This window comes from Spea bombifrons, chromosome 2, assembly GCF_027358695.1.
Source record: "Spea bombifrons isolate aSpeBom1 chromosome 2, aSpeBom1.2.pri, whole genome shotgun sequence".
NCBI lineage: Eukaryota > Metazoa > Chordata > Amphibia > Anura > Pelobatidae > Spea > Spea bombifrons.
The window spans coordinates 55,885,207-55,896,511 of record NC_071088.1 but is presented as its reverse complement, the minus strand read 5'-3'; the positions used below and the strand labels follow the sequence as shown (position 1 = coordinate 55,896,511).

Genomic DNA, 11,305 nt, shown 5'->3' with positions numbered 1-11,305 from the left:
GCGTAATCCAGACACCCAGCTCAGAAACATGCGCATTCGTATGCAAGTTCAGCGTATCTACTGCTGCCTTTTCTCTTGTACCGATCAACGCGTGTATTTTCTTTTAAGTGCTTACTAGGTGTTTGGTGTCTTTTAAATTTTATTTAGATATGCCAGTTTTATTTTACTGTTGTTTTTGATGAAACAAATTGAACTATCAATGTCTTTTTAAGGCGGCATTAGTCATCAATATCTATACCACTTTGTCACCATTTATGACAGTGGTTTGTTAGTAATCACTGAATGCCAAGATGCCAATGATACTATGTGCATTGACGGAGCTTTTATACTATTAGGTACAACCTAATAGTATAAAAGTTGCGTTAATGCACATAGTATCATTGGCATCTTGGCATTATAATTTGCATACCTCCACTTCCTCCTTCGAAAAAAAAAGAATACAATGAGAGAATTAAACAGAAAATACGATTATTTTGTTACCCAAGAAGCACTTACTAATCAGGTTATCACCTCGAAACGCCGATCCCACCACCCTAACTTTTGGAAAACTGGTTTAGTACTTCTTTTTATGTCTTTCAATCGTATTTGGGGATAGTAGCGTTTGAATTTACCACAAAAACATTAAGTCCAAACTTTCGCCCCCCACCACCACCATAAATCCCCAAGCAGTAGGATGCCTCGGGATTGCTGAAACAAACCAAAAAAAGTGACAGAAAAGCGGGCTCTCTGTACCCTCGGAGCCGGCAGAGCGAGCTGCTTTTTTTTTTTTTTTTTTTTAAATGCGAATAAGCCCTGTCCGCGTGTGCAATGAGATGTGAAGAGGCGGCTCAGATTTCGTGCCTGGAGAGAAGACCCACTCTTTTCTTCTTCTCTTCCCTGCTTTCTTTGCTTTCAGTCTCAGAACTGGTGTCTTGCAGAGAGGAGGAGGGGACAGAAAGGATTGTCCAATTTTTTTGTGTGTTTTCGAGAGGGGAAGGGGCTCCGAGCAGATAAAGAGGTGCTGCTCTGCTCTTGTCTTTGTAGTGTGACGGGGGGGGGGGTTGCAGGAAGGAGTTTTTTTTTTAATTTGCTGTTCCTGAATCCAGTCACTTTCAGCCTCCTGCCTCTGAAGAAGCAAGGACAATCTCTCCCTTCCGCCTAAGTTTTTTTCCCCTCTACTACTAAGGAGATCGTTTATTCCCCTCCCTTTTAACTCTCCCCCTTTTTTCCTTTTATTCCTCCCACATTCGCGAAAGTATCATCCACCTGCTCTTGTGGGATTTTCTCTTCTCATGGGCACACGGACTCTTGTGGATATTTTTGACTCCACGAGGCTCGGGTTGTGTTGGTACACAGAACAAACCTTCTACATTCAATATAAGTTTTGTTCAAACTTTATGGATCCCGTTACCGGCAAATCAAGTGTATACAGCTGAATGGAACGTTTGTAAAGGTAAGTTTGCATTTAAAAAAAAAAAACCGCTTCCTATATGCACGTTTCCAATTATGTATTGTAAATACGTAGTTTTTTGCCATCTAAAGAGTACATCTGAAGAAGGACTTCTGAGGTCTTGAAAGTCTATATGCCTTCGCCTTGACTCCTTCAAATAAACATTTTCTGTGTTATGCCTTATTTTTTTAAAAAAATAACACAATTAGGATAGGCAATTGTGTGTACGTACAGATTTGTGAACTTTGTTTAAAGAGGTTGTACAAACTTGGTAGCCAATGCCCAATTGCTTTAAAATGTGCCAACTATAGAGTTGAAATGTCTCATCCAGATGTAACATATGTTCTGCGTCCGGCCTCACAGTGTTGAGGGCGCAATATAATAACGCCAGCTTTTACGTGTGATGCTGGTTTCTTGTCTCCCTGTTAAGAAATAATTATCGACTCAGCTTTTGTTAACATGTTCTATCGTAAAAAATATCAAACGAATAAGGAGTCTTGTTCTTGCTGGTGTGCCTGCAAATAAGTATACAGAATTACAAACAAAACAAATAAGTGGAAATAAGTCACCTAAGGTTGGCTTCCTCCACTGCTTATATTTTTGTGTCCTATTTATATATTTCTCTTTACATGATCAAAGTATGTTTTAAACCACTTAAAATCTAGTAGTAGCTTTAGTTGTTTGGAAAACTTTTGTTTCATTTTAATGTAAATAATGTGATTATTGTGATCTGTGCTTATAGTGACCTGGATGTTTAAAAAAAGTGCAAAAGTAAGATTCGCCTGTCACTTCTGCAAACGCTAACAAGGTGACAGTAATCAGGCAATGATTGCATCCATTATCTGTGTGGGTGTTTTTAAGTGTGTGCTTGGTATGTAAATATATGGAGATATGTTGAGAATATAGATGCCAAAATACACTTGGTTATTAGCTGAAATGCTGAACATAATTTGCATTAGATTATTTACATTTTCATTTTTGGTCACCGTGTGGAAGGCTTGATGTAGCAATTCCAAACAGATCAGTGAGGTAGAATGTTCAAACTTTTAAAAGTAAGGGAGGATGCTGGCTGGGCTTATCATCCAGTACCGCTTTACCCTGTTCATCTTACTTTTGATTAATTTTGTCTGCTTTATCCCCATCTAGAGTATCCCAGATGCCTACTAAAAACAGTGTAGAAAACCGCTGTATCTTAATTTTCAATGTAAATATATACTGGCTTTATCGGATTTTGGCATTTTGAACATAACCCCCATTTGACCTGGAGGTTATCATTATACTGCATTCCCCAGTTTATTAAACAAGAAACTCAGTTTATCCTATCAAGGGTGTCTGTTTCAAATGTACTTTTTATGTTAATTTGGTCTGCAGCCACAAGTGTGGTTTGTATTGCAGGATATACGCTACTCAGCCTTTATGCGATGTGTCAAATAACATGTATATATCAAGTATGTGTGGTGCATCCAAATTAAATAAGAAATCCTGTTAATGTTTAACAATGAGTAACCATGCTGTAGTCATATTTCTTAGTGTGCATAGACATAAATTCCCTCATTCTGTATTATATTCATTCAAAACAGTCCTGTGGGTTATGAAAATGCAAATAAATGTTTATGTTTTAGTTAATAAAGGCTGTTTTTCTGTCTGTAGAATATATTAAGTATTATGTATATACTTTTTTGTACACTAATTGGTGCCTAAATAACTGGAACACCTGTTAAATTCTGAACACACTAACCTTCTGGATACTGATGATATTACAGAAACATGCACTTTTATATAAAGCATTACTTTGTATGGTAAGTGCGGTATGAATGTATGTATTTGTACACATGCAGACATAAGTTCGTAGAATTCCATGGGTGGTATAGAATTATATGTTTTTGGAGACACGTTCATTTTTACCCTTTTTACCCATCTAAAAGTGGTCTCACCCATTAACCACATGTTACTGAAGGGGTTAAGTTGCACACTCAAGCAACTAAAGAGCTTAGACCAGGCTTAGAACACACACTTGTTCATCAAAGTCTCTTATTTAGTGCATAATTATGTGGCTGAAGAAGGGAAATATAATTTCATTATTGTTTAGGTATTGATACATCTTTAAATCTAAGTGAGGAACTTCCTGTAGGATTGCTTGAGTCTATTCGAGAATGCTTTTTAAAGTGTAAAATGTTAGTCCACTAAAACCTACACAAACAATGAAAGTACTTTTCTATTTCATCTCTTCTGCAACGACACTTATAAACAAATCCATATGCATTAGTAAATTGAGTCAGGCTCCCCACTATTTGCATATGACCCGTGTGGGTCCTCTCCTGTCTTGTATCTGAGGACCTCCAACAAAAATGCAAAAGTGTCTGTGCAACATTCCTTTCAGTCTTTAATAAATGGACCCATTCTGTGCATCTGATTATTCAGACATATCTCTCCTTTAATTTTATTTTTTTCATTTCTTTTAAAATTTCATGTGGAATTTTTTTCGTTTGTATTTGTCTAAATCATTGCATGTCAGGGATGGTGTGAAGATGTATGAAAAGGTAATGGAACTCTATTATTTTATAAGATATTTTAATGTAAGAGTTTTTGAGTTAATATCCCTGTTTGAAAACTATAAATATCTTGGTCAAAAATTGAAGAAAATGTTGCCAAATTTAGACACCCTACACGGTTCTTTTTTTTTTTTTTTTTTTTGTGTGCGTAGTTTAGGATACGATTAATAAAATCACATGGCCGCATATTTTAGCACAGATTGCCCTCCTTGCTTAACATCTTTAAACGTGTTTTTGTTTTTCTATACCACAACACCACCTACCTAAGTGGGGAAAAAAATCTTTCCTTTTCATTAATGCAATGCGATCTGAAACTGCACTGTGATCTTTCAGAGAATGCCTGGCTGTTTTAGCTATCTACTTAACATAAACACAAAAGGGAAAAGATAGACTAGAGGAAAACCCTCCCAAGTCCCTATTTGCAGTATCTATAAATTAAGTGCATAATGTGGCAAATCTAATTTTGGGGTACGTAAAGTTTTAAAATATTTATATGAACGCATAGATAACATTGTTCTTGAAGAGAACATCATCACCCCCGCTATCACTCAAAATTTAGTTTTAAAAATAATATATGGTTGCTTGAGAGATAGAGAGAGAGCTGGTCGGTTGAAAGCTTAACTACTGTGAAAGATTTCGTCTACCAAATAGAATATTATGATGAAAGTGATACTTTCCATAAAAGTACTGGTAATTCTAATGATAGGAATGCTTTAGGGTATTCCTTTTAAATTATACTGACAAATGCTGGCTAGCAAAAGCTATAGAGCTGAATATAATGATTCCTATACTACAGGCTTTTATGTGGTTCAACATTTTTATTTTCTTTTTGACATTTAAGTATTCTTACATTTTAACTTACCGTTAAATAATGCAGTGTAATACTTGTGTCCCAAACAGATACCCGTAGTTTTCTGATAAACCTGGAATTAACTTTTCATGCGACTTAGCTGACAGCTATTATAGCAACACAGCTTCTGACAAGAGCTTCTGATCAACCATATTTTGCTATAACACACAAATTACAAGACTTAATTATAACACATGCAAGATGCTCTTTTTCTGTTCATCTGTGCCATAAAGATACCTCTTTAACATACACACATACACACGCACATGCAAAGGAATGTAACAAGACAGGACCAAATTCTGAAATTTGTATGGGGGTGGGGGTTCTTGAAAAAGAAACAAATTGGTTTCTTCTAGCTGTGATACCTAATGAGTAATCCATGCAAATATCTTAACCTGCCACCTATATTTTTGAGATAACATTGCCATACATCAAGAGGTACACAGTAGAATGGCACATTTTACTTAATACTATTGTCATTGAGCTAGTCTGTCTAATGCACTTTTTTTCCTTTTGCTTTCTTGAAGCAGTCTCATTCTGCAATTCCATTGTGCCATACCATAAACGATTGGTAATAACACTAGAATCTCTGGCTCCTTGCAATGTGCTAAACGCTAAGGCTAAACGTGTGCTATTTTCTCTGCCAGCGAGTATGACTAGGTTTACAGTACTTCAGTCATAGGAATGTTATTTAGTATGAGTAATTGTTAACTGCTTTAACCCTTTGAGGGCCAATATCAAATATTTTGGCCTGCCTTGTGCTGCCAACTATGATATGTGAACTTATGCAATTAAGCTACCAATTAAGCCGTGTATAGCATTTCCTAGTTATATAGCTAAAACACCAGCTTTTTTTTTTTAAAGGCTTCACGGTTTTTTTCTGCCTTTTTTATTATGCATTTATTTTGTACAGTATATATATTGGGGCTGTAGAACTAAAAACAGGTTTCATTCTAAGTAAAATGTTTTGTACTATACCTGGATAGCAAGTGCCTTAATAAAAGCAGGGTGGCCACCATGAAGAATGAGACCAGCCTATAACACTATAAAGGCCAGTGTCACAGTCTGCATATCCTTAGAGGCATTGTGAGGGGCTTTATGGGGGTGAGGATGGGATGTTTACACAGCTGAGATCAGTAGGGAGGGGGTGGTGATAGAACAAATTCACCTCACAGACCTTGTGTAATGAGGCAGGATACATACTATTAACATCCAAGCATGTCGTTCTGGACTTTGTGCCACTGTATGCTACTCCATGGACGTGATGCTTAAGTGAAGAGTAGAAGTGTGTGTTCCTACAAGGCTCCTTTTTCTGTAGGTCATTATGCTCCTTACTATATTGAATGTATTAACATTGTGTCTATATATATATATATATATATATATATATATATATAATTAGGGCTGCAACTAACGATTATTTTCATAATCGATTAGTTGGCCGATTATTTTGTCGATTAATCGGATAAAAAAAATGAATGTAAATTTTTCATTTATTTAAAATAATTGAATAAACAAATGATGTTAAATACAAACAGCAGAATAAAAAAAAACTTTGATAAAATGCATTTCTTGTCTTTATTTCCCAACCAGCCCCCCCAATTGATGCACATTTGAGCCCAGGCTTGCTACGCTGCCTCCCAGACATGCCACGCTGCCTCCCAGACATGCCACGCTGCCTCCCAGACATGCCACGCTGCCTCCCAGACATGCCACGCTGCCTCCCAGACATGCCACTCCACGCTGCCTCCCAGACATGCCACTCCACGCTGCCTCCCACATATGCCACTCCACGCTGCCTCCCACATATGCCACTCCACGCTGCCTCCCACATATACCACTCCACGCTGCCTCCCACATATACCACTCCACGCTGCCTCCCACATATACCACTCCACGCTGCCTCCCACATATACCACTCCACATATACCATTCCACGCTGCCTCCCACATATGCCACTCCACGCTGCCTCCCACATATGCCACTCCACGCTGCCTCCCACATATGCCACTCCACGCTGCCTCCCACATATGCCACTCCACGCTGCCTCCCACATATGCCACTCCACGCTGCCTCCCACATATGCCACTCCACGCTGCCTCCCACATATACCACTCCACGCTGCCTCCCACATATACCACTCCACATATACCATTCCACGCTGCCTCCCACATATGCCAACTCCACGCTGCCTCCCACATATGCCACTCCACGCTGCCTCCCACATATGCCACTCCACCCCCACATATGCCACTGTGCCTGATACGCCTTATACCCCCTGATACACCACTCCATCCTCCCCAGACATGCCACACTGCCTCCCAGACATGCCACGCTGCCCTCCCCACATATGCCACTCCACTCTACCCCCAGATATGCCACTGTGGCCCCAGATATGCCTTATACATCCTGATACACCACTCCGTCCTCCCCAGACATGCCACACTGCCCTCCCCACATATGCCTTATATAATGTATATGCCTTATATCCCCAGATATGTCACTCTGTCCTCCCCAGATATGCCTTATACCCCCCAGATATCTCATAGTCCCCTCATAGAGTCACAGACCCGTTCACAACACACTGACACCATACTTTTATAAATAAGTACTGGGTTAATCTTCATGGCCCCCAGGATTTAGATTCCCTTTAGTCTGCCCCCCCTTTATCTCTAACTGCACCTTAAGTTAACTTTATTAAATTAATCAAATTAACCCTCAGTCCTCATCATTAAATTAACCCTAAACACCCCATTAACCATAACTACCCCTAAATTAACTCTAAATACCCCATCAAAACAGCTACCCTAAATTAACCCTAAACACCCCATTAACCAGAACTGCCCCTAAATTAACCCTAAACACCCCATTAACCACAGCATCCCCTAAATTAACCCTAAAGACCCTGTCAACCACAACAGCCCCTAAATTAACCCCAAACACCCCATTAACCACAGCTGCTCCTAAATTAACCCTAAACACCCCATTAACCATAGCTGCCCCTAAATTAACCCTAAACACCCCATTAACCACAACTGCCCCTAAACACCCCATTAACCATAGCTGCCCCTAAACACCCCATTAACCATAACTGCCCCTAAATTATCCCTAAACACCCCATTAACCATAACTGCCCCTAAATTAACCCCCACCTCCCCTAACTTTCAGTAGCCCAAATATTAATTTTATACTTGGTTAGATGAGTGTCACAGCCATGTGGTTCTGGCCTTCTGGGAGAAGGAAGGGGCGGGGCCAGTTGTCACAGTGATTACAGGGAGGGACTGGTAAGTAGGAGCTGCTGCTGTGAGTCAGACTAAACGGACTATATAATGAGGGGTATTTTTCAGAGCGTTTGCTCTGAAAAAACCCTTATTTTATAATCGATAAAAATCGATTCAACAAATCGATAATGAAATTCGTTGGCAACGATTTTCATTATCGATTATTATCAATTTTATCGATTAGTTGTTGCAGCCCTAATTTGAATTGTTGGTACTACCGTATTTGCTCACAGTGCTTCTTACAATACATATAAAGGGGTATGACAAGACTAGACTACAGAATAAGGCTGTAAGGGTATGGTGAGGTAGGACCCCAGATGGCAGAGTTAGCCAGGCCAAACAGGAACCAGAAAGTCAGAGAACCAACCGGGTCAGACAGGTAATCAGGATAAGCAAAATCAGAATCCAGAGACGAGGTCAACAAGCCGAATCAATACCAGACGAGCAGGAATCAGGAGCCGAATCAGGAGACAGGAACGAGGTCAACAAGCCAAGTCAAACCGGAGCAGTAGTCACAATCAATGCGCAAGCAAATAGCAAAATACACCAACCAAGTGTGACCCAGAAGAGGAAGTCCAGGTTTAAATAGGGACAGGTGGAGGTGTGTCCTGCATTAAGGAGGTCACCCGAGGTTATAAGAACACGTTACGTATGTAACGTGTAATATTACTTTTTGACCACACGGTGGCTGTGCTACCTGTTTGCCGCGTGGTCGGCCACGCGGTGAAGACGCCGACCGGGTAGCGGTGGTACTTGCTGCCCAGGAAGCCGGCCGAGGAGGAAGCGTCGCGGGACCGGCCACGGCGCGGGACCGGAGAGGCAGGTAAGTCCTTACAAAGGCAAATCGACACATTAGGTAGAGAGCGAGAGCCCCATTACCTAGAGCTTACACTCTTGAGGTAATGGGGTGAGGACAAACATAAGGAACAGAGACGGGTGCAACTAAGATGGTATGCTTCTCTGAAGAAGTGGGTTTTTAAATTTTTCTTGAATGAAGGAAGGGAGGGTGAAAGTTGAAGATGCAGAGTAAGTAGGTTCCAAAGGGGCAGATTGAGTGAAATCTTGTAGATAGGGAAAAGGAAGAGGTGAGGAGGAGAGCCTGATTATAAGACGACCCCACAAAATCTAAATATTAATTTTTGAAAGAAAAGCCTGAATATAAATGTTAATTCATGTAAACTATGTGAACAATTTTTTTTTTATAAAAGCTATGATTGAGAAAAATATGTTTTTATTTTCAACCTGCCCCCCCAGTTATGCTCATCTGCCCCCAGGCTTGCCACTCTGCCCCAGAAATGCCTTATACCCCCTATATGCCACTGTGCCCCATGATATGCCTTTTAACCCTCTAAATGCCACTGTGCCCCATGATATGCCTTTTGACCCCCTATGTGCCACTCTGCCTCCAGAATAGCCTTTTGACCCCTATGGCATTTAGGGGGTTAAAAGACATATTATGGGGCAGAGTGGCATATAGGGAGGTATAAGGCATTTCAGGAGGCAGAGTGGCATATAGAGGGTTAAAAGGCATTTCATAGAGCACTCTGCCTACAGAAATGCCTTATGCCCCCCATTTAACACTCCCTCCCCCTCCCTCCTCCAAACTTACTGGTGCTTCTGAGTCCCTGGTACTTAGTCCGGGCAGCGTGTAGAGCTCTACGCGATTCGCGTAGACAACTTCCACTGCAGCTGGGAGGAGGTGCGGCTAGCAGCGGGGGTTGTCTGCGTCCATCGCAGACCTGCCCCAGCTGTCAGAGTTCCCCGGCCGCCCTGGTGCGGCGAACTCTGATCTCTGACAGCCGGGGAAGGTCTGCGCAGACAACCCCGCTGCTATCTGTACCTCCTCCCGGCTGCAGCGGAAGTTGTCTACGCGAATCGCGTAGAGCTCTACACGCTGCCCAGACCAAGAAGCACTGGTAAGTTGGGGGGGGGTATAACACAGGAGGATCCAGGTCCCCTGCACCGCTGCGGGGGATCTGGATCTTAGTCTCATAGTCAGACCTATTTGAGGTCTGATTATAGGACGACCTCGATTATAAGATGAGCATTTGCTCTGGAAAAAACCTAGTCTTAGCAAATACAGTATATGTTAGTACAAGGATTTTAAATTTAATTCTTGTACTAGTGGAAGATTTCACAGAGTGGGGAAGCAGAAGAAGAGCGTTGTGCAATGAAGATAAGCCTAGCAGCAGCATTTAGGACAGACTGCAAAGGAGAGAGTTGAGACAGTGGAATGCCGACCAGAAGAGTGTTGCAGGAGTCAAGACGGGAAATGACAAGTGAATGAACCAGAGCTTGTTACCAGCTTTATGTGTCTCATATCTCGCTGCCAGACATGTCTGTAAGAATCATTAAATGCTTTTTAAATTGCAGGCAGCAGTTTGGATGGGAGACCTGGCATACCATGATAGTTGGTTATAAATAATAACTAATGTACAGTCAGCTTTTGTGCATTATATGAGCACTGGGGTTCGGATTGATTAAACCATGCATATGTACAGAAAGCAAATGGAATCAGCAGAGTATTTACTAAAGAGGGTCAGAGTAACAGCAAAGTGATTTGTTTAGTGCTACAATACAACTGTATCATCTAAATCGATTTGCAGTAGAAACAGACAAGCTAGCCAAAGTTTATCAACAGCATAGTGCCTTGATTGTGTTTTTTTTTTTAAATTTTTCACTCTTTCTCCACAAACGAAAACAGGTGACCCAACAGTTATTTACTGATCTTTCATTAAAGAATGCATGTGTTGATTTGCAAGCAGTAAATCCAATTAAAAAAATTACTCCAATATGGATAAAAACAAAATGAGGACTAGGCTGTCCCTTTAAAGGTGGAGCTGTGACCTTCACTTGTTAACAAATTAAATTCATAATTTATCCTGAAGTTGTAAACCAGTCAGAGGGACAATCATGTTAATCCTCGGAGCTGGAAGTTAAGACTTCCTCTCCTGTGATATAAGCATGAATTGGGTCTCTAATAAGTTCTTAAACATGTATATTTTAAGTGCTGGACATATGTGCTCATGTGCAGCATTATGAATTGTTTTGTTTGTAATAACCAGAGTAAGAAGTATAATAGCAGCTTCTGAAACACAGCCTCTCCAATCATCTTCACTTCTTCTGTTTTTCCACCGGGTAATGAGGACATACCACAGTTGGTAGATCATGCAGTTCCCTCTATGTTGTCTCT

The 11,305-nt window shown here is 40.7% G+C and overlaps 1 protein-coding gene across 1 annotated transcript in view; it reads left to right on the top strand.

The window, feature by feature from the left end:
* The first annotated feature begins 1,124 nt into the window (after positions 1-1,124).
* FOXP4 (forkhead box P4) overlaps positions 1,125-11,305 on the top strand; it is a 43,314-nt gene continuing 33,133 nt past the window's right edge. Inside the window, exon 1 of the mRNA XM_053454277.1 lies at positions 1,125-1,432. The gene's annotated coding sequence lies outside the window, so the exon portion shown is untranslated. The remainder of the gene's footprint in view (positions 1,433-11,305) is intronic.